Below are 23,353 nucleotides of genomic sequence, written 5' to 3'. Positions count from 1 at the left end.
AGTTACATTATAAATAAATTAACAACTACAGGAGACAAATTCAGACAATTGGGTTTTATAAAGCTGGCTAAGATTCTCCAAATTCCAGGTATTATGATTTCCTGAAAAGTATTATGAGTGTAACGTGTGTGTGTGTGTGTGTGTGTGTGTGTGTGTGTGTGTGTGTGACATACATTCCTCTATTGGCTGACATTGGCCTTCTCTTTCACATCTCCCCATATTTTATCCAGAGTCTTTGTCATTTTCCTCTCTTGGAGATTTGGTGACTGACTCATTGGGATCTGCTTTCAATTATGTTTAAACTTTTGGGGTACCTTATTCTCACTGGAGTCAAATTTCATTAAATGACTTTAGTTATGAGGATGCAGAATCCAGCAACTTTATGACATAAGTCTCCAGAACTTTTTATACCCTTCTCTAAACCAATGTCCATAGATATGAGTTGATCAATGGGTGACTTTAGGGAACTTAGGAGAAATAAAGGAAGAGAATGGATATCCGACCATCCTCATAGAAAACGTGATAATCTCCCTAAGGAAGGAGATGTGGGGGTCATTAACAGTACACATTTCCAGGAACAATATAGTCCAGTAGAAAACAAGAGAGACTAAGACATGTAGTCAATGCCATGGTATTACATACACACCCAGAAATGAAAAGTCTCCTGCTTTCTCCTCTACTGTAATTCAAACACGGACTCCCAAATATGAACATTTATCACTGATGATAAGTGGGATGCCTCTCTGCTTAGCAGTGTTTCCCTATGCATATAAAGGCTTCATTTACTTAGATCAAGTCAGTCTTAGTTTCATGTGATTGTCTTTCTCATTACTCTAACATGCACTTATTGATAAATACATAACAGGAGCAGGTATCAAGATTTAAACCTTAAGCAATAGGGCCTAACAAATATTTGGTTCTTTTCTTTTCTACTTTTTGTCCCCCTCCTTCCTCTCAACCAATGTTATCTATCATATCTATCTATCTATCTATCTATCTATCTATCTATCTATCTATCTATCTATATCTATATATATAAAATACATTTACCTCAGTTAAATATTTAGTCTATGTAAGGACAAGAATGAATTAGGAGCATAAGTAACCCATGAATAAGGGAAGAGTTTGCACACAGATGAATCTTGATTGTGACACAGAATCAGGCCATCATGTTGATTGGTCAGTACTATCACCTCAGATCCTTTCATTACACAGATGCTCAAATCTCATCCCAGAACAATTAACTTAAAGTTTCTGAGGGGTGGAGTCTGGACATTGATTTTGTTTTTCAAGTTCCCCAAAGTGATTCTAATGGGCAGCTAGTGTTGACTACAGTAAATTTGGGATATGGTGATTTTTGAAAGGGTGAAAAATGGATATTTTTATCTCCACAGGTATGTGAACACTGAGATCACCCCAAATAAACACAAGCAATGGTATAGTTAGATAAAATCATTAACGTGAAAAAAAGGTTTATTTCACACACACACAAAAAAAAACCAAAACAAATTGGGATTCATATTAACTTCTTACCTTTGGTCTGCAGGTTCAAATGCCTGTGCTTCTAGACACATTCTCTTGGGACTGGGTTTAGCTTGATTTGTCACCTTGGGCAACCCCTTGTCTGTCCCAATTTCCATTTTTATAAAATAAAAAGAGAAGGGATTTTTTTACATGCATAATCCCCAAGGACCCTTCCAGCTGCACATATTTGTGATTTTTTATTTCAATGGAAATGGCCAATCATTGCTCTGTGCTTCTTTTAGTCTTAATTAAAAAATAGGATCCTAGATGTGGTTCATGCGTTTTTACTTTATTTGTATTTTTGGTGGTTTAGAAAGATTTTAAACGCTAATTTTTTCTCCTCTTGAAATGACAGTTCAGTCAGCAAGCAACCTTTTAAAAGCCTTACTCAGAGCAGGGAAACTAGCTTGAGCACGCACAGCCAAGGCATGGTTGACCTAGTAATGAGACTGTACAATTGCATTGATTTTTTTTTTTTACCTCCTTTTCCATTTGACCATTTGTCAATACTGGAGGGGGAAAAAGCTGTAGAATGTAATTTTTCAGCAACTGGAAAAATGCTGCTTCTCCAGAAGAAAGAAGGTAGAATAATATTTTCACATGAAGTGGGAGTTTAAAATAAAGTGACTTTTCTTAAGCTGTAACATTGGATATAAACTCACAAGCTCAAACTCGTGTATTCTGCAGCATGGTTATCTGGAATTCTGACCATACATTCTCTCTCTCTGTCTTTCTGTCTGTCTCTGCCTCTCTCTGTCTCTGTCTGTCTGTCTTTCTCCCCTCCATGCCCATCCTAGAGATCCCCTGACTGTTTTGTTCTTTCTTTCATTCTAATACAAGTCTAACAGAATGTATGGGTCAACTGTTCAAAGCATCTGATACTGGTCCTAATGCAATTTTGAAACTTTGACAGGAATAGGGGCCCATTATTGGTATATAGCACCAAATGATTACCAATAGTAATATCTATACCACTGCCTCACAATCACTTCTTTGTTTCTCTCATTAGTAAGTCCGATTTTTTCCAGGTCAAAGGCATATTCTGATTGACCCTCAAGTTTCTAGGACTGAAACAGTGACTGGCATGAAGTAGAGTTGGGGGAATAGTAAAGGATAATTAGTAAATGTTATAAAAATATACTTCAATAGGATAAAATTATTATCGCATGTTCTTGAAATATGAAATGTTATTTTTAAATTGACAAGAACTTGCACACTTCACTTAGAGCATGTATAATTTATTCTCAGACTCCAATTCAGTTCCTGAAGGTGGTCTTAAATAGTGTGAGCCAACTCTGATCAATTAACTGTACATAGCTTCAGCATTGAACTACGAATAATTTTGAAAATGATTATGGTAAACTAAGTATACATTGATCACTAGCCATATTTACCATAAACACTGGTAACAAGGTTGTCAGGCAGGTGGCTTTGTGTTCTTTGAAAGATCACCAAGTAAAAATGAAATATAAACACGATTTGGGCAAAAGGATTTTTAAGAAGTCGCTTGGGTGAGCATTTTGGAAAAAAAAAATCGCAATAGTATGAGTTAACGTGAGGATTTAAGATTGCTGCTTGAACTCACTTTTCCTTTTTCTCATTTTATTGCTCTGAATAACTATGTATAGACGTGTATGTGTTGTAGCTGAGTAGGTGATAAAACTAGGCAATATTATGTACTCTAGATGGATGCTGTGTTTGCAGAGTGAGATGACCTCTTAGCTAATAAGATATTTTGATCTAAACAGATGTCAGTAAAGCCTCTTCTCCTCTGAAGGGTCAATAAACCTCAGACTATGATTCCCTGTGATATGCTGATTATCCCTTTATCTGTCTGTGTCTCCTGAAATAAGTGCTGACCCACATCAGAAAGTACAAATCACATTCCTCTATTTTGCTAGGGTGTATGTTTGCTCTGGGGTGTGTGTGTGTGTGTGTGTGTGTGTGTGTGTGTGTGTGTGTGTGTGTGTGTTTAGGTAAATATATTAGGATTGCCTGAATCTATGAAAATGAATATACATTATCATTTGCATTCTTAACAGTAAAATTCACTTTTACATATTCATTCTTGGTGGGACATGAATGACAAATTTGTTCAGAGTTTTAGATATCCTAATTTCAGTTAGAATTAGGATTTTACTAGTGCATCATAATTTCTCTCAGTTGTGATATTGACCTATTTGGACTAAAGAAAACCCACCTCATTAACAAGGGGACATCTTGAATTTAAGAATAGAATGTGCAGAAAGGAAGCAAATATTCACTTTTTGAATGTGTTAAATAAAAGCTGAAAAAAGATAATTTACTGCCAATGCACCCACGTATATAATGTGTATATAGACAGTATATGTATATATATATACATATATATGCAGTGTAAATAATTTATAACTATATAGATTAATAATTTAGGATATTTATTTTCTTAATGTAGATAACCCCACATCTGTACTGAAAATGTGTCTATACAATTGTTCTGGTAGAAATCACAGTAAGTTCAATTTTTTTCCTTTTCTTTATCTTCCCTATGGTTTAGCCACTGTTGGTACTGTATTTGATTTTGGTAATCTGGATATTGTATATATGTTTGTCTGAACTAGGGAAGGGAAGGGGAACATCAAAATGATATGACAAAGAGTAAAAGGTGAACCAGTGAAACAGCAATATTATAAGACAATATGTTGTAAACTAACTGTACAACTCAGGGGAAAGGGGTTTAAGGAGGAGGGAAGGTGGGTGAAAATGAGGGAGGTAACAATTTTGACAAGAAACATACTCATTACCTTACATATAAAACTGTCACCCTTCTGTACATCACCTTGACAATAAAAAAGAATGTCTGCTATTTGTGCAATGTGCAAAGGACCACTTTACGTATTTTTACAGGAAAAATACTTTTACTTGTTTGATTATATTTTCCAGTAGGTTTTTCCTTGGCCCTTTCTGATGTGTGCAGGTTAATGAATCTTTAATCCAATAAACAAATTGAATCAATGAAAGATAAAACTCATAGACTTTTACTCTAAGCTTAAAGCTCAGCATTGAAGAATTCATTGCTATTTCTGGTCTTCATTATCAAGGCAGAAAGAAAAAAAAGTCTGACTTTTGAGAGCTTGATATTATTAACATAAAGCTTTAGAATTTAGTATTAGGGATGTATAGTAACATGTCCTAGTAAAATAATGAAGGAATGAGGAATGGACATATTTTATTTATAATGCAGACATCTAATGCATCTATTGGTGGGCTGTCTTCCACACTGCTAAAGCCCCTTTCAATTCTGGGGTTCTACCAGAGGGGAGCATTGATTTTTATGTCTATGTGTTTCAGTCTAGGCAATGACCTCCTGACATTCATCTTTCATGATAAGGATAATTTTAAAAGTTAATTCCTTCTGTCATAATTTTCCATGTGTTCTAGTATTCTACATTTGAACTCAAAGACTGATCCATTCTTTCTTTTATATAACTAATGATTGAATGTCTATTTTAATACCATATGCAGAGTATATGTCAAATGAAAGCAGACACCATATTTACTTTCACTGATGTTGAATTCTACAGATTTAGGAAGGTATTTATAATCCAAAAAAAAACAGTACAATGTACACAGGTTCAATGTTATTGGTACTCTTCCTAGCTAAAGTGCCTTTAACAGCTGGTACAAGCTTTCCTCCTCCCTCCCTGTGCTTTGATATTTGCATGTTAACCTCTGCACAGCTGTTCTCATATCATACCATTGCTCCTAGCTATACTGCTGCCAACTAGCCTGAGAATCTATTCAAGCAACTATCAGGTATAGCTTCATCAACCTCTAATGCTGACTGAAAAAAACTACCCATTTATAAGAAGGTGGAAATATGTATGGAGTAAAATTGGTGCCATGGACATTTAGGATGTTAAATAATGTTTGCAGGTTAAGTTGTTTTTTTTTTAATTTGTTGTAAATTTTTGCTTCACTTTTTTTTTTTTTAATATTGCCTCCTTAACTCTCGTTGTTCTCAATAAACTTCCCAAAGAAAAAGTCAAAGCCACTTCTAAATTCACTTCACAGAGGCTCAACTTAAGGTGAAGTACAATTATAATAACTCATGCATTATACATGGAAATTCCTGTACATCACTTTGGCAATAAATAAGTAGTTATTCAGTGTGGGGCATGCCTGGAGGCAATTAGCTGGCCCCTCCTGTTTCCCAGCCCTAGGGACACGTGGCTGTTAAGCCACAACCCGAAAAGGCCATCCTAGTTGGCCTCTTCTGTCTTCAGGACCCGGAAAGGCGGTTCTAGCTGGCCCCGCCTCCCAGCCTTGGGACCACATGTGGTAAAGATGGCGCCTGGTGATGAGCCCGGAGGCAGTCCTGTGGGCTGTGACATAGAATTAAGCCACCGCTTAGGATTAGTCCCTCGCCCTCCACCCTTGACAGACAGCTCAGGCCTCCCTTTACAGTCACTAGATAGGTGCACGTACACCCCTCCCTTTTCTGCTGCTCTCTGACCTATTTAAGAGTGGAGCTTATTTCAATAAAGCAATAAAGCAAGACGTGCACAGACATTTCTCCCGGGCTGTCTGATTGTCCTCCAGTGAGGCAGGGGCTGGCTGCAGGCAGTCCGTCGACCCTTCTCCTTTCTTGGCCCGCCCTGGTCGGGGCGAGCTTCCCCATCTCTAAGGCAGGTCTGGAGAACACTGGGGCTGAGACCCCAACAATGACACCCAATGACGCACAAGGAAGCATAGGTTTTGAGCTATGGGTGAGCCAAGTCAAGTGAGTTCTGAGAGGTAAGGGTATCCCTGGAAAAGATGGGGCAATCTCAAATGCAGCATGATGATCTGGCGCTTAGGGTGCTGAAGTTCATGCTTCAAAGCATAGGTTTAGACGTCTCAGACTCCCAGGCCAAAGGGTCTGGGAGACCTTGATGCTCGCCGTGCCTTGGCTGGCGGACGCTAATCTTTTTAGCTGGGTTACTTGGGACCTCATAGAGCAGGAGGTGAAGAGTAGGGGATTCGACTTGGGAGAGAAGCTCCCTCGGGTAGTCTTTCCAATCCTCTCAGCCCTTAAGTCTTGCTTTTCCTCAGGCCCCCTAAGGGGGAGCATCTGGGCCTAGGAAGGATCTACAGAGGAAAGTCTTGGATGGAGGGAGACAGCCCTCCCGCTGCCCAGGAGAAGAGGTGCTCAACACCTCACTTTGAGGAGCCCATAGACGAGCCTTGGCCCAATCCCCTGGGTCCCGAGCCAAGTACTTTGGCCCTGGGACACGTGGCAGATAAGCAAGGTGTGGGGCGGCCTCCACCCTCTCGTCACCCCTCCTCCACCAGAGGCTCCCTCCATCTTGAGCAGACCTGAGAGAGCCTGTTGAGCCGCCCGTTTGTAGCAGTGGTTCACGCTTACCATGCATGGGCTTCCCAATAAATGTTAACCGGGATGCATTCAGACGGCCCGGTGGTACCCCTGGGAAGCCCAGGTTCTTAAAGAACTTAGAAAGGCAGTTTCCAAGGATGGACCTAATTCTCCCTGTGCCAAAACCCTCCTCCATGGCCTGGCTTATCAACAGTGCACCACCCAAGATTGGAGAAGTTTAGCTAAGGTTGTATGTCCCAGCCCACTGGTAACCTTAGCAACTATCAGGGAGTGCCTCCTTCTGAGGCCTTGAGGCAGAAGACTCCCATTCCGCTTACAAGGCCTTAAGCCTAATGTTATCTGGCAAACTGATGTAACCCACTATGCTCCCTTTGGAAAATTAAAATATATATTTATGTCCATAGACACCCACTCACATGCTTGTTGGGCAACTGCCCATTCAGGTGAAAGGGCCCGGCATGCTGAAAGCCATTTCCTACAATGTTTTGCCATCCTGGGGCTACCCTAAAGGAAAAGACAGACAATGGGCCTTGCTTTACAAGCAAACCATTGCAAACATTTTTTCAAATATGGAATATTAAACACACCACCAGAATACCGTACAATCCAAGGGGTCAAGCCATAATCAAGAAGCATAATAAGACCCTAAAGGACCAATTATTGAAACAAAAAGGGGGAATCGATCCCCATGACCAGTTAAGGAAAGCCATGCTTACATTTAATATTTTAAATTTTTCCAAAGACCAACCTTTTTTTTTTTTTTTTTTTTTTTGCCAGTCCTGGGGCTTGGACTCAGGGCCTGAGCACTGTCCCTGGCTTCCTTTTGCTCAAGGATAGCACTCTGCCACTTGAGCCACAGCGCCACTTCTGGCCATTTTCTGTATATGTGGTGCTGGGGAATTGAACCCAGGGCCTCATGTATACAAGGCAAGCACTCTTGCCACTAGGCCATATCCCCAGCCCCAAAAGACCAACCTTTGACAGCTTTTCAGAGGCATTGGTCAAATCAGACACCTTATTTAAAGGTGGAAGTCCGATGGAAGGACCCCCTTACTGGATCATGGCAAGGTCCTGACCTGCTTATTAGTGTGGGAAGGGGCTTTGGATGCATTTTCCTGATTGGGGAACCAAGCCCAATTTGGATACCTGCTAGAGATGTAAAATACTGTTCACCAGAATAATTACCCAAGATCACCCCCTCTTGGTGTATGCTTCCTTGTTTGTTCTCTCTAGGAATGAGAAAGACCGTGGTGGATTTCTTCCTGCTCCTTCCTGGAAATAAGGGAAACCTGATTGCGTGTATCAGCAATTGTGGACAACAATGGAGGCAGCCAGCCTCCCTTCCTTCCAGTTACCTGGCCCTACTGCCTTGTTGGACGCTACCTTTTATGGCGTAATGTTTCTCTGTGGTGATACCGCCTACAGCTTTGCCAAAGAACTGGAATGGAGTTTGCACTGTTTCCCTTTTGCCTTTCTCCTGTTGCTGAGCTTAGGGGTTCCTGTTGAGGGGGAATAGGCATTGAGGGTTTTGGCACCTTGCTGCATGTTTACGATAAACTGTTTACTAATGATATGCTTTAAGTTGCAAGCACCTTGGCTGCCGTGGACCTCCAGAATCGCCAGGGCCTGGACCTGCTCACTGCCAGAGAAGGGGGACTCTGCCTGTTTCTACCTCACCGCCAGAGAAGGGGGACTCTGCCTGCATTATCCTGAGAGGTGCCAAAACATACTGAACTCTCATTTTTCCTAGACTGAGCTAAATGGGTGGCTCCCTTACCTTCTCCCCCTTGTGGGAGAGATCCCCCATGATCCTTGTGTTTACATTTGCCTTGTGTTTACATTTGCCTCTGTGTTTAACCTTGCATGGTTAATAGGCTTCCCCTATTTCTTAAGCAATGAGCCAGAGCTGTCCAGTTAATGGTGATCTGACAGCAATATGCTGTCTTTAGCCGATGGGGAACCCTTTGAGGTTGGCCATGGCCCCTACCAGAATGTGCAGGCTACCAGGGTGTACAGCCGTGAGGCAAAAATAACAGGGTCTCCTCTTGAGTGTCAATTCCTCCCCGCCCTCTCCTCCCCCCCCCCCCCGAGTTCTTCCACTGGGCTGGCAAGCCCTGTAGGTAGGTTCGCCTGAAGAGCTAGAGTGGTAGTCAATGACAGGTAAGATCTCCAGAGGGGGCAACCTAAGACAGGCACACTCTCAAGTAGGGCAGCCACTTGCTAATAATAAACAAAAAGGGAGAGATGTGGGGCATGCCCGGAGGCAATTAACTGGCCTCACCTGTTTCCCAGCCCTGGGGCCACGTGGCTATTAAGCCACAACCCGAAAAGGCCATTCTAGTTGGCCCTGCCTGTCTTCCGGCCCCAGGGTCACGTGTGGCTATTAGGCAGTACCCAGAAAGGTGGTTCTAGCTGGCCCCGCCTCCCAGCCTTGGGACCACGTGTGGCCAAGATGGCACCTGGTGATGAACCTGAAGGTGGTTCTGTGGGCTGTGACATAGAATTAGGCCACCTCTTAGGATTGGTCCCTCGGCCCTCCACCCTTGACGGACAGCTCAGGCCTCCTTTCACAGTCCCTAGATAGGTGCATGCAAGTACACCCCTCCCTTTTCTGCTGCTCTCTGACCTATTTAAGAGCGGAGCTTATTTCAATAAAACGAGACATGTGCAGACATTTCTCCCTGGCTGATTGTTCTCTGGTGAGGGGGGGGGCGGGGCTGTCTGCAGGCGTTCCCTTGACTCTTCTCCTTTCTTGGCCTGCCCCGGTCGGGGCGAGCTTCCCCATCTCTCCAGCAGGTCTGGAGAGCACTGGGGGCTGAGACCCCGACAATACAAAAAGAAATTCTTAATAAAATACTTATAAACAAACAAACAAACAAACAAACAAATATATATATATATATATATATATATATTACAAGTGGAATATAGTTGTTGAAAATCAACCAAGGTTATTTCCCAGACCAAAAGCAAAAGAAAACAACAAAATAAAAACTGTATGCCACATGACATATGAGGAAGACAGGGAATGGAAACTGGAAATGAGGTTAAGTCATAGACACCAAATTCTGTATGAGTAAAGGCAAGAAAGTCAGAAGAGCAGGTAAACATGAAAAGATAAATATGGGTACTTAGGCTATGGGAAATTGTCTGGTCTCTAATTTATGTGATGTAAATAAGCATTGAAGATATGAAGTCCTAATATGAGCTGATGGATCTGTTAGGTTTTTAAAGTAGGTAGCCGGTAAAGGAGAACGCCACGCGGTATTCAGGCAGGAGAGAACGTTTATTACCGAACTGCTGGCCTGTGGCCAAGATGATCCATGGCCGGAGAGAAAGGAGAGAGAGAGAGAGAGACCCCCACCCAGCCCTGCTTTATTTAGGGCAGGGGCAAGGGGTGTGGCCAGGTGGATTAGGAGGTAACCTCAGGGAAAGGGGAGGCAACTGCCTCCAGGTCTGCAGGTTACCCAGGTAACTGGGTGGAGACTTAATGAGGTGGGGGCATCTGCATGTAGCCCTCAGGGAGAGGACCTAACATTCCAGCCTTTTAATAGTAATGAAAAAGGACGAAGACTCTCTCTGGCTGCTTCCTGCTGGCAAGGGGCGTCGGCATTAGGGGTAAAAGGCAGAAATGTGGCCTCTCCTGGAGAAGGCGAGCAGCAGGGTCCCTTGGTGGTAGATGCCAGTCCTTGAATGAAGCCTGGAAGAAGTCTCATGAGGCAGGGGCTGGACAAAAAAAATATTAAGGCAAAAGGAAGGGTTTAGGGCACAAAATTAAAAATTGGATTAGTTGGATAGTTCTTATACTCAGGCATGGACATTAGATGGACAAGCTACTATCTCTTGATCCCCCGGCTCTGATTAATTTTGAAAGGGCGAGACAAAGTGACTCCATTTAGGATCTGACATAATTCTCCTCTTACTCCTCTCCGTGATCCTTGTTCCCTGAACTGGCTGAGTCCCAGGGATCTAGGTGCTTGTTGCTGGGATGGCTTGTCCCCGATGGCATTCAAAGGATTTGAACTCAGGGCCTGGGCACTGTCCCTGAGCACTTCTGCTCGAGGCTAGTACTCTACCACTTGAGCTCCACTTCCAGCATTTGGCTGGTTAGAGATAAGTCTCTTCAGCCATGCTTCCAGCCTGGCTCTTCGCTGATTAATTGGGAGATGGAGTTTGAGAGAGATTTTCAGCCCGGGCTGGCTTCGAACTGCAATCCAAGGAGTCTTTGCAACAAAAGCCCTTTTGATTTCCAATTAAAACAACAAGGAGACCAAGGGGACTAGAGCTTACCTGTACCTTGTCAAGAACTGACCAAATACTTGCCAGAATTCTGCAATGACAAAACTCAGTAGATGTGATGAGTTTTAGCACAGATATATAGCTAGATGAACACATTAACAAATGACATTTACACAGACATACACACTGTGCACATAGGTTTTACAGCATGCAAAAATGAATTTCAGCAGTAGACTCTTTTGAAATTCCAATAGTAAATGACAGGTTTTTTATTTTTGCCCAATATTTTAAAACCACGTGGTCGGTTAGAAAAACAATTTTGCTAGCAAACAACAATTTTCAGATTATCAAATGAAGAAACCATATTTTGATAAACTCCAGTGGGATGCCATGTTGAGGGGAGTGGCAAGACACAAACACACTAACAGAGAACACGTGGCATGGCATAATGGCGCCTGAGCTGATGCCTGTTAAACCCAATATTCACCACGTGGTCAATGCTGGAGAAAAGAACTTTTAGATCTTTGCTGACAAAGCACATTGGTGGTCAAGCCTCAGTTTCGAAGCTCTGTGAAAAGAGGCAGCTTTGTGAGCAAGGCACACAACGATGGTACGACTTGGGAATTTTATAAAGTAAGCAAGTAAGCAGGAAGATGAGAGAGAGGGAGAAAAAGGAAGAGAAAGAGAGGAAAAGAGAGAGAGAGAGCCTGAATATAAGTGACTTCTAACCAATTACCATTGCAGTGGCAAAAACTGTATCTGAGCGAGTATTTCGAGCAGGCCTCATTGCACTGTCAAGAGGCGTGCTAGCAGAGTCTTCATTGCAGTGGCAAAAACTGTATCTGTTTGAGTATTTCGAGCAGGCCTCATTGTCAAGAGGCGTGCTAGCAGTGTCCCGGCTCGGGTGTGACTGTGATGCAAAACCCCAAAAGCACGGGAGGGAGGCGCCTGGTGAGTGAATGAGCTTACCGGGCAGAAGCGGCAGACGGAGCGGCAGAAGCGGCGGACGGAGCGGCAGAGAACCCGAGCAGCAGCAGTTTCACTCACCAGGGTAGACAAGTGGTGTGGAGGTGGAGGTGGATGTGGAGGCCAGCAATGGTATTAGTGAAAAGTGCCGCGTGGCTACTCGCAGCAGTTCGGTTCGCGGAAAAAGGGCCGTCAGGACTGGGGATACTCCCAGAAAAAGGAGAAAAATAGATGGGAATTCCGCCTGTCCTGACTCTTAAGCCCTTCCCGAGTCACGGCACCATATATGTTAGGTTTTTAAAGTAGGTAGCCGGTAAAGGAGAACGCCACGCGGTATTCAGGCAGGAGAGAACGTTTATTACCGAACTGCTGGCCTGTGGCCAAGATGATCCATGGCCGGAGAGAAAGGAGAGAGAGAGAGAGAGACCCCCACCCAGCCCTGCTTTATTTAGGGCAGGGGCAAGGGGTGTGGCCAGGTGGATTAGGAGGTAACCTCAGGGAAAGGGGAGGCAACTGCCTCCAGGTCTGCAGGTTACCCAGGTAACTGGGTGGAGACTTAATGAGGTGGGGGCATCTGCATGTAGCCCTCAGGGAGAGGACCTAACAGGATCCATCTGAAATACACAGAAAATTCACATATTGTTCTCTGGTTACTCTATAGTTTTCTCTCATTCACTTCCCTAGCACACTTAATGGTAACTGGCCATCTGCTGATTGGGCCTATTTCTTTACTCAGGCTACAGGATGGAGCTTCTTTTCACTGCTTATTCTACATTGGAACTATCTTCTATTCTTCCAGACCATGTACATATATTGGATTTTTTTTTTTTTTGCAAGACAGAAGTTAAACTTGCCCCTGAACTCCTATGCTAATGAATCAAGAAAAATCAGGGTGAAGATAAAAGTCATGAAGCTCTAAGGGATTTCACCAGCAAATACATCATCTTCAGACCCACATAGAATCAGGCAGATTTCTCAAACATTTTATGGGTAGTTTGATAACTTATAGGCATGGATACTTTTAACACAAAAATCTACAAACCAGCGATAAGGCCATACTAGACTCATTTTGCTAGTAAAACATATTCTGGGATTGAATGAAAATTAATATTGTGTTCTTGTCTTAATGCACTTTTTTAATGCAATTTTATATGAGTCTCCTTTTCTTTACTATAATAACATACATGAGGCAGCTTAACTTTATAGTGAAAAGAATTTTGTATCCTAATATGGGGGTACAAAGATGTGTCACTGAAATTGGCCTAGCTCTGGTATGGACCTGCTTGGCTGAGTTCTCTTGGCAATACTTTTGAAGAAGAGAGCACATTACCAACACTGAAACAAGAAAGAGTCTAGGCTCTTTAGTCTCTCCTGATAGCACATCTGCAGTGATTTAGGGACCTTTCGCTAGGCCCCTAAATCCAAAGTCTCTATTCCTTCTCAACACCGAAGCTCTCTGCATATAAATGCTGTGCAGATGAAACATACTCACAACATAAAAGTTGTCTTTAAAATTAAGTGAGCTAATATGTGAGGCTTTGAACTGAGAAGATATAAAATGACCTATAAGCTATAGGCTGTTGGCCAAGAGATTGTCCAATAAATCATAGCATTAATAATTGAGTCCCTTAATTTTTCATTTATTTACTAAGGCCTATCTCAGGAGTGGGATTTTTCTATGTACTAGAAATGTCATAGGACATCCTGCCTCTAGTAATTCATGATTTAAGAAGAACAACTATGCATGAAACCCTTCTGATTATATAAGAGAAAGATAAACATTATTTATTTATTTATTTATTTTTTGGCCAGTCCTGGGCCTTGGACTCAGGGCCTGAGCACTGTCCCTGGCTTCTTCCCGCTCAAGGCTAGCACTCTGCCACTTGAGCCACAGCGAAGATAAACATTATTAAGGATGTAAATTTCTTCAGAAATGACATCAAGAGTTCAAGTTCCAGTACTGGTCAAAAAAAATATATCCCTATATCTTACATGTATAAAGATTTATTTTATCTGAGAACGATCAGGAACCTCATGCTGGATTTTTTTTTTTGCCACCAGAAGTTAATTAGAGTGTCATTCTGGTTGATCAGGGAATATCTAGATCAGCAATGCATTTCCATCTCTATCTCTTTTAAGCTAAGTCAATTATTGCTGTCACTTAGAATGCACACACTGCACATTATTTCTTTCTCACTCTAACCTTATGTCTCATTATTCAAATGTAACTAATGAGCAAAACAGGCGAAGAGAAAATAATCACAGGCATGATTATAGGAATAATAGCTACTGTTTATTGAATGATTAGTATGTATCATTCACTCTTCTGAGTACTTCATAAATGCCATTTCGCTTAATGTTTACTATATTTATAGCAAGCAAACATTAATACATCTCTTTCTTTTTTTCTGTTTATGTGTGACTGAGGAATTGAACTCAGGGCTTTATACATGCTAGACAAATACTTTACCACTAAGCCACATTCCCAGCCACCATAATACATCACTTTCATCTGTGATGATGCTTAATTATTGTTGGTCCAGGGTCACTGAGCTAGCCCAAAGTAGAGGCACCAAACCCAAGACCTTCTGTCTCCAAGGAACTTATTTCTTAGAGTACATCATGGTATCTTCTTGGGACTAAGATAAATAATACCAGAAGAAAGTTTTGCCTCTGCATTGTATCAGTACCAGTTCTCACATATGTATAATGTGGGAATATTTCTGCATAGTGAATAATGTAATCATTCTAAATTTTCAATGTCAGCTACACAAACTATGCAAGATTGGCTGTTAGACACTGATGTGCCTCAGTCTCAAGAGATGAATATGTTTCTGAGAATCAAGCTCAGATATTTGCTATTCAATCTACTATGTCAAAAAAAATACTGTATTTTCTCTCCATATCCCTCTGTAACCCACACCCAGGCCTCACAAATTTTTCTCTTGGACTTTGACATTTTTACACTGATAGCATTCATGGTGGTTGATATTACCACATAAAAGTACAATTTGTCTGCAAGATTAGAATTTTTTGTTAGATAACAAGTATACAATAATAACAGGATATTTGATTTGGCTTACATGGCATGCACACCAATAAATAACTTTTAGAGATATTTCCTTTCTGTCCTTTACCATAGTAGATAATGACTCCATTTGAGATAATAATATCTAGCAGATCCCCATTAGAGAGAATAGGGAGAGAATGAGAGAATGAGAGAGAGAGAGGGAGAGAGAGAGAGAGAGAGAGAGAGAGAGAGAGAGAGAGAATTTGTGCTTTTGTTTTGACTTCTGTGGCCAGCAGACTCTTCCTATTCAGTGTAACCATTACCAATTTTTAAAAAAATCTCTTCAATTATTTTTCTTCCTTCTTCCATTTTGCTGCATGCATTTATATTTTATGAGAATTAAACTCAACAAGTAGTAATCTGCTATGAAAGATGAAATCTCTCCTTCGGTTATAATTATAATATGACAGTGATATTAGTACCTGGTATTAAGATGATGGAGACATGAGTACTTGAATGACAGAAACAATGCATGGGTGAGTAAAGGAATGCATGCTTTGGTGACTGAGACAATGGGCAACAGCGTTGCAATTGGAAGAATGAAGAAGCCACTGCTCTCAAATGGAAGTGGATACTCATTCCTGACATGTATGTAACCCATCCAACCTCCTGGGTCATGGCTCTATGCCGGCAGTCAGCCACACATGACACAGGCTTTCTCCTGTCATCTTTCTAAATGCTTCCTCCTCTGCCTTTGCCTGAGCGTGCTCCTGTGGAGCGCAGCCTCCCATTCTGGCTGTGACCATTTGCTTCTGGACATGCTGTTTTTCTGCTGGGGGAGTAGACCCTGCCTTTCTACACTTGCATAAAATGAATAATCAGCACTTTGAGAAGGGCCTCCTCCTCTCTTTTTCACTACTAAAATGAGTTTATTATGGGTTTATTTTTCATTGCCTATCAAACAGATGTTGCCTGCTCGCAGAGGGATTTTTCTGTACTTTCTCAGTCACTCTGACTGCGTTGGATTGCCAGATGCTCAAGCGCACTGCAGAGCTGCTCACGAATGCCAGGGAGGTGAGTGGATGGGAATCCGCGATAGGAAGGGAAATCAAAGTGCTTCTGTGCACGGTGGGACAGGGGTGGCTGCTGCTTCAAAATGGAAAAAAATGCAAACAAGTAGAGAACAGATGCGGACAAGTTCCAACTGCTGCGGAAGCAGCTTGATGCACTGGAAAGAGCAGCAGATTTGGAAAGCACGCCGGCCTGTGTTGGAATTCCAAATGGGACCCATTCAGGCTGCATGAGCTGAACTCTGCCTCATCTCCAAATTATAGATTTTTAATTATCCTATTGTACAGTGGCTGTGTGGACTAACTATGCCCCTGATGGCTAATAGGTGATCAGTAACTGTGAGCTAACTAATTTTTCATCAGGTAATGCTTAACTGAATGGTCAGAACAGCCAATATTTAATCACCTTGCTTATTTCTATCATAATAAAGACATTTTCATCATCTATCTTATACTGATATGTCTATGGGTCCATATACGCTATCTATGCTTTATGTAGTATAACTATATATACTACAGTATAACAAGATACATTTCTATCAAGATACGGATTGATAGAACTATAAAATGTATGGATGCAGCAAATACCATATGCAACAGATGAAATAATTGTCTTATGTTTGGTTAATGTGGATATTGTCACAGTGGCCATTGTCTTTCTCACTCACAGATATATTCCTGTATGAATCAGTTACTTATGAAAAAGCATCAAACTTCACAGGTGCTGAAGCTCATGCCTTTAAACCTAGTTACACAGGAGGCTAAGATGGGAGAATCACAGTTCAGAGCCAGCCCAACCTGAGAAGTGCATGAGACTCTTATCTCTAATCAATCGCCAGAAAAGTGAAAGTAGTGTTGTGGCTCAAAGTTAGAGCACTAGCCTTGTGCCAAAGAACTCAGGGACAGCACTCAGGCCCCGAGTTCAAGCCACATGATTGATAAAAAGAAAATTAGAACTTTATTTGTTGGCTCTAATATTGATTGTTAGGTATTTTATTTCCTACAGTTTGTTACTTTTTATGAATAGATTAGTTTGCATTTCTATGGTTGAATATTCAAGATCTCAGAGAGCCCAGATTGTGGGTTTGGCACTGGCTTGATGTGTTATTGCGATACGGAGAAAGTTGTAGGAGCTTGGACTTTGGGGAAGTAAGTTAGGTCAATGGGATTTGTACATCTTTGTAGGAGATATTAACACTGTGGTCCCATCTCTTCCTCACTCTTTCACTTCCCAATTACATGAGATAGGCAGTTTTGTTTCACTGTCCGCACCTGCTGAGATGCACAGCCTCAGCTCAGGCCCAAAGTTAATGAGGCTAAGAAATCACAGATTAAAACTTCAGGGACCATGTGCCAAAGAATCTCTGTTTTGTTTTCTTGAGAACCTGTTGTATTAATCAACGTCTTTGGAACACAATCACCAGTAGTATCTAAGAACTTTTTTTTTTTTTAACCATTCAAATAAACACTGAACTTTAGTACAAATATTCAATAGATCTCTTTTTAAGATTTCCTAGTGGGCAAGATTAAATATGCTTCATAGAGTCATTGGTGACTTTTCTTATTCCCTTTGTGAACTTTTTACAGACAACATGGGCACGGTGGAGTGTGGGTTTGCAGATACTGTCATAGTGAGTCCCCATGAATAATGACAGGTTTACAGATATTTTTATGATGTCACACAATCTATTGAGACTTCGTGACTTCTCTAATTACAAAATTGTAAGTCATAACATTATTATGAATGTGTGAATGATGCGTATCTGCAGTTCCAGCAGTTGGGAGCTTGAATGTAGGCTGTGTGACTCAGAAAGAACTTAACTCAAATACAAATATACTATAGAGTTAATATACTATAGAGTTTAAGGGAGGAAGGCAGGATGGAATGAAGGAAGGATGGAAGAAAGAGAGAGAGAGAAAAAACAATAAAGTATAAAATAAATAAAAAATACAGTGGCTTGGGAACCATTTTCCTATATGGCCAACCTTTAATTTTTAACACTGTTCTTGTGATAGTTAAAAAGTGTATAGGATTTTTCCAAGGTCCCTTGGCTTATCTTTAAATGGGTAATGGGAGTCAATATTTCATTGAATTATTCGAAGCATTCATTAATATACCATACATAGGCCAAATAAAATATCTTGCCTATGGAAAATGTTCAGATGGAGAAGGGCCCTGTTCCTTATGACACCTACGATGTCTTCTGATTCTACAGGATTTGAGAACAGCAAATAGTTCTGACAGGAAAGTAAAGTTACGTATCTTACCATAAAGAACAAAATTTTAGATAATGATTTTTTAATCCTTTGTGATGATCTGCATATTCATTCAGGATATTTCTTCCTTCACATCACAAATACAGAATTCTCAAAAGCAATTTATTCTTCCTTTCTTCCTTTCTCCTTCCACCTGTTCTTTCTTTCTTCCCAACTTATCTTTCTTCCTCCTTCCTTCTCTTCTTTTCTTTTCTTCTTTTACTTCCTCCCTTTCTTTTTTCCTTCTTCCCTCCTTCCCCTTCCTCCTTTGTATATTCCCCTTCCTTCCCCTTTCCTTCCTTTCTTCCTTCCTCTCTTCTTCCTGTCCCCTTTAATGCCAACTTTTTCATCTCAAATTCAATTAGGTACCTTTTGTAGATGTGCAAAATTTTACCTAATCACTCTTTCCTTTATTTCCCTTATCTTAGAATTTTATATGTTAGCAGTTACTCTTAAAGCTGATCGTATAGGCACAAAAGGGAGTATGTTGTCTGGCATAAATACAATGTTTGATAAAAAATAACTGTCACTTTCTACTACCACTTATTTTATTATGAGTATTGAGAGAACAAAGTTTGTGAAAGATAAGGCTAATGAGTAACCAGAACAACTATATTAGGAAATATTCTACAACTGAAAAATAATCTACACAATCATTATAAAGTGAAACCAATGTTCTTAGCACAGTGAAGATTTTGCTTGAACTTATTTCTTTCATAGAGAATGAATTTGAAAGCAACTACACAACACAAACACAGAAAGACATGCGGACTTTTAGCTTTTGACATTGGCTAGAAATATCCTCAATTAGCAAAGGTTATGTCCAAAAATACAGCTCAGTGTTTTTATGCATGCCAATGTTTGGTTGATATTCATGCATGAAGGAAAATGAATGGCCTTAGTATGGGAAAGTTGATGTCTTTTGTGGATATACTGGGGATTTTTTTTTAAAAGAAAGAGTAAACATTATTTTCTCCTCTTAGGATATAAAAAGTTGAAAAGTTACTAAACAGCAAAAATCACATCATTAGAGATAACACAGAATTTTTAGTATTACCAACTTCTTGCTACCACATTAAATCAAAAGCAGCAACATCTGTTCTCCATGCAGGTAGTTAGCACTTTCCAGGTAGGGTGATTGGAACCCCACCAATAAGCCATTCAGCTGTCTGGTATCTTATTAAACACATCTATATTAAACACATTCAAATATGGTTGATGTATAGGAGTATATTGGTTATATTTCATCTCCAATGAGTAAGAGTTATTTCTTTATTTTGCCCCTGAATTCTACAGTGGGTTAACAAATACACATTACCACTTCTAAATTATGAATTCATTGAAATTTTTAATACAGAAGATAAAGTTTTCTTCATTAAATTATTTTTCTGTTTAGCAGGATGCAAAAATAACTTTAATATAAACATAAGGTGTGATTTGTTACGCATGTATGATTTTACTGAAAATGAATTATATATTGAGTAATATGTCCATAAACTTATGTGTTTAATTGTTAATATATGCATATATATGTGTATATATACTTAGTATATATATAGTGGGTTCATAACTCAACAGTCTAAGAAACAAAGGGTAAAATAACTTGCCTAATTCAACACAAATGCTAGATAAATGTTTCTTTTGTTTCAAAAGGAACTGTTCAATATCCTAAGTGCTATTCCTTCCTTTGGGAGATAGGTGGCCACAAGAATCCAGAAGAATACATCTTATGTTGTATCTGGGCCATCTCTAAGAGCTGGTTATGTGGTAGGAGAGGAGATTTGTGTGTGTGTGTGTGTGTGTGTGTGTGTGTGTGTGTGTGTGTGTCTGTAAATTTCATTTTCACTATTGTGGTTTGGATCCTCATTACCTGTAGCCTCAAGTCCTTTAGCAGAACAGAGATGTTAAGATTTTATCATCAGTACCCATGGAGCTCCTCACTCTGGGGGACATGCAATTTTCTTCCAAAGGAAAGAACTGCTCTTTTGGGGAGTTTGTGTTTTTAAAGAATGAATCCAGAAATTTGTTGGACTTGGCATCATCTAAGAAATAACAATTATGCAGTGTTTCAATTGCTGAATTCCTCTCTGCTTCCGATTGCCTTCCCATAAGGTACACAATGGCAGAATTCAATTTGGTGAAGTATGAGCCTGGGCTGTCACTGGAAAAATTGTGGCTGCTGAATGAAATTCAACCACCTCAAGCTCCCTATCTCCCTCTATCAACCACATATCTCCCTCTGTCCAATTCTATATATTTAGAATCACAGTCTACATTGTCTTCCATGCCCATATGCAAAAATACATTTTAGTCACAGATATTTGATCTTTATTTGACACTATTCAGCATCTAGCTTGTGGTTTTTCATATTTTAATTGTATCTTGGCAGTACTGCGCACTTAAAAGCTGTGACTTTAAGCTATGTTTTGATCTCAATGGTTACTATGCCTAATTGGAAGTCAAACAGCTATCTGGGGTGAATATAACTCACCTACGAGTGAGAGCTAGGGCTAACATCCATTGTGAGACTCAAAATGACTCTGGATGAAGTTATTAGTTTAATTTCATAGCAAGAATTTGTCATTGTGGTTACTGGTCATGGAGCTTGAACTCAGGGACTAGGCCCTGTCCCTCAGCTCCTTTGCTCAAGGCTAACACAATACTACTTTGGGCCATTGCACCACTTCCAGTTCTCTGGTTGTTAATTTGAAAACAGAATTTCATGGACTTTCAAATCCTGGGCTGGCTTTGAATGAGCTCAGCCTCCTGAGTAGCTAGGAGGCAGGAAACACCAGTGCCTAGCTAGCTGGTAGTTGTAAAGTTTTTAGAAAGGAGACCTAGTAATAAGAATCTTAAGGCTTTGAATCTGTAATAGGACTTAGAAACACTTCTCACAGATAAATGCTTTAAGTTCTTTTTGGAAGTTCTTTTGGAATTTTATTACAATTTTGGTTTTTAAAGAATGTATACAAGCACTGGTGACCCATGCTTGTAGTCTTAGCTTCTCAAAAAGGTGAGATCTAAGGATCACAATTCAAAGCCATGGGGGGAGATGGGTGGCATGAAAGTCCATAGGACTCTTATTTCCCAAGAAACTGATCGAAAAGGCCAGAAGTGGCTCATGCAGTTGAACACTAGCTTTGAGCCAAAGAAGCTCAGGGAAAGTGCCTATAACCAGTGTTAAAATCCCCAATACCCACACAAAGAAAAAAAAATAAACACAATCATCACCATATTCTTAGTCATGCTAGCTTAGATATTTTTGAATAAATGTATGAAAGATTCATGTCCTTATAAGCATTGCCTCATGAGTCCCAAGACCACAAAAAATGTCCAGTGTGAACTAATTCTGGAGTTCAAGAATGAGATTATTTCCATCATTTCATCATCATTTATATTGATCATTACTTTCTCTACCATGGAGCCAACTTGCTTTTACAAGGCAAAGGCAAGTAATAAAATCAGACTATCTGCTGGAGTGAGGCTGCTCTCCTAATTGCAAATGTAAATGTTGCCAGGTGTTCCGCGCCCTTGTTCTAATAAATAAATAATTAGAAAACATGATTAATATGAAGTCTTGCTGCCCGGCTGTGCAGAATGTTCTTGGAAAGCTATATGGGGAATTGATCTGGAGGGCAGAAATGTGTTGTTTCACGGGTTGCTTCTGAGTGATCTTTGAGAAAAGTGTGTCACCTGATCGGTCTGAGCAGAAGTTCCTCATTTGGAGCCAGAACAGATTGAGAGACATGGTAAAAGCCAACTGGCTTCTCCTTGGTTGCTGGCTGCAGGAGTTCCCAGAAGCAGCCACTGTCATGGGCATTCTTTTCACTTGTGCCGAGTCTGACTAGATTTTGTATTTAAACTTGTTGCTCTGGAGAGAAGGGTACTTTCGCAAGTTAACTATTTTGCTCTCATTGAAGTAAGTATGTCAGATCTGGCCAGCACCATCTTGGCCACATGGTGAATTGTAGGGTCTGGCATCTTGTCTTCATGGCTGTGCCTGAATTCCTAGAGGAAGGAAACTCCCACCCCCAGGTGATGGGTATTCCTGAATCCCTGGAGACCAGGGTGGGCACTTGACCTATAGGTTACCTCTTTCTGGGACTAGGTGCTTCCTGTGACTGTGCCCCCTGCCCTGACCCTAGTTAGGGTAAGACCTGCTCAGGTGCCATTATGCCATGCCACATGTCTCCGTGTTTGTGTACTGTGTCCTGTCTCCTGGTTTGTCTCCGATCACCATGGCATCCCACTTCAGTTCTCCAATGGAGCTGAATTGGTTTGTTGGTATTGTTTTTGTTCTTTCTTTCCTCTCTTTCCTGTTTCCTAACAGTGTTAAAGGTATTTATGGGCTGCAGGCCTTTGTAACAACTGTCTGCCTGCAGACTGCCAATGCTCTAATAAAGCCTCCAAGGTTTGATCCTTCAATGTGTGGCTTCTCTGATAATTTACGATATCATGCCACTCGTTTTCTGGTGATAAGGAAAAAACAACAACACTTGCCTCAATTATCAATATTGAATACACTTATGAATGTGCAAATGTGCCAACTCAAGGCCCTTCCCAAATGATACTTGCTCAGCCTTACATCTTACTCTGCAAGTGGAAATCACACTCAGAAAGGAATGCAGGTTACATCTTCCTCATGAAAAGAACACAAGGTCCATTAGCATAGCAAAATCTCTCAACATCCCTGCAGTAAGGAAACTTACATAGCTGTAATGCAGGAATCCACATACTTATTCAAACCCAAGAGTTTAATCAGGTCTCTCAATACATTTTGGCATATAGAGTCCTAACTTAAGGAACATTTGGATGAATAATTTTGGTATTATCTACATAAAAAGCAACTGCAATATTGAGATCATAATAATGTTTTTCCCTTCCATTAGCTCAGAAATCTTAGGGTAAATGGGGATTAAGCTATTAAATAAT

The sequence above is a fragment of the Perognathus longimembris genome, chromosome 10 (genome assembly GCF_023159225.1).
Source record: "Perognathus longimembris pacificus isolate PPM17 chromosome 10, ASM2315922v1, whole genome shotgun sequence".
NCBI classification, from domain to species: Eukaryota; Metazoa; Chordata; class Mammalia; order Rodentia; family Heteromyidae; genus Perognathus; species Perognathus longimembris.
The sequence above is the reverse complement of the archived record's forward strand: the minus strand, read 5'-3'. Positions refer to the sequence as shown.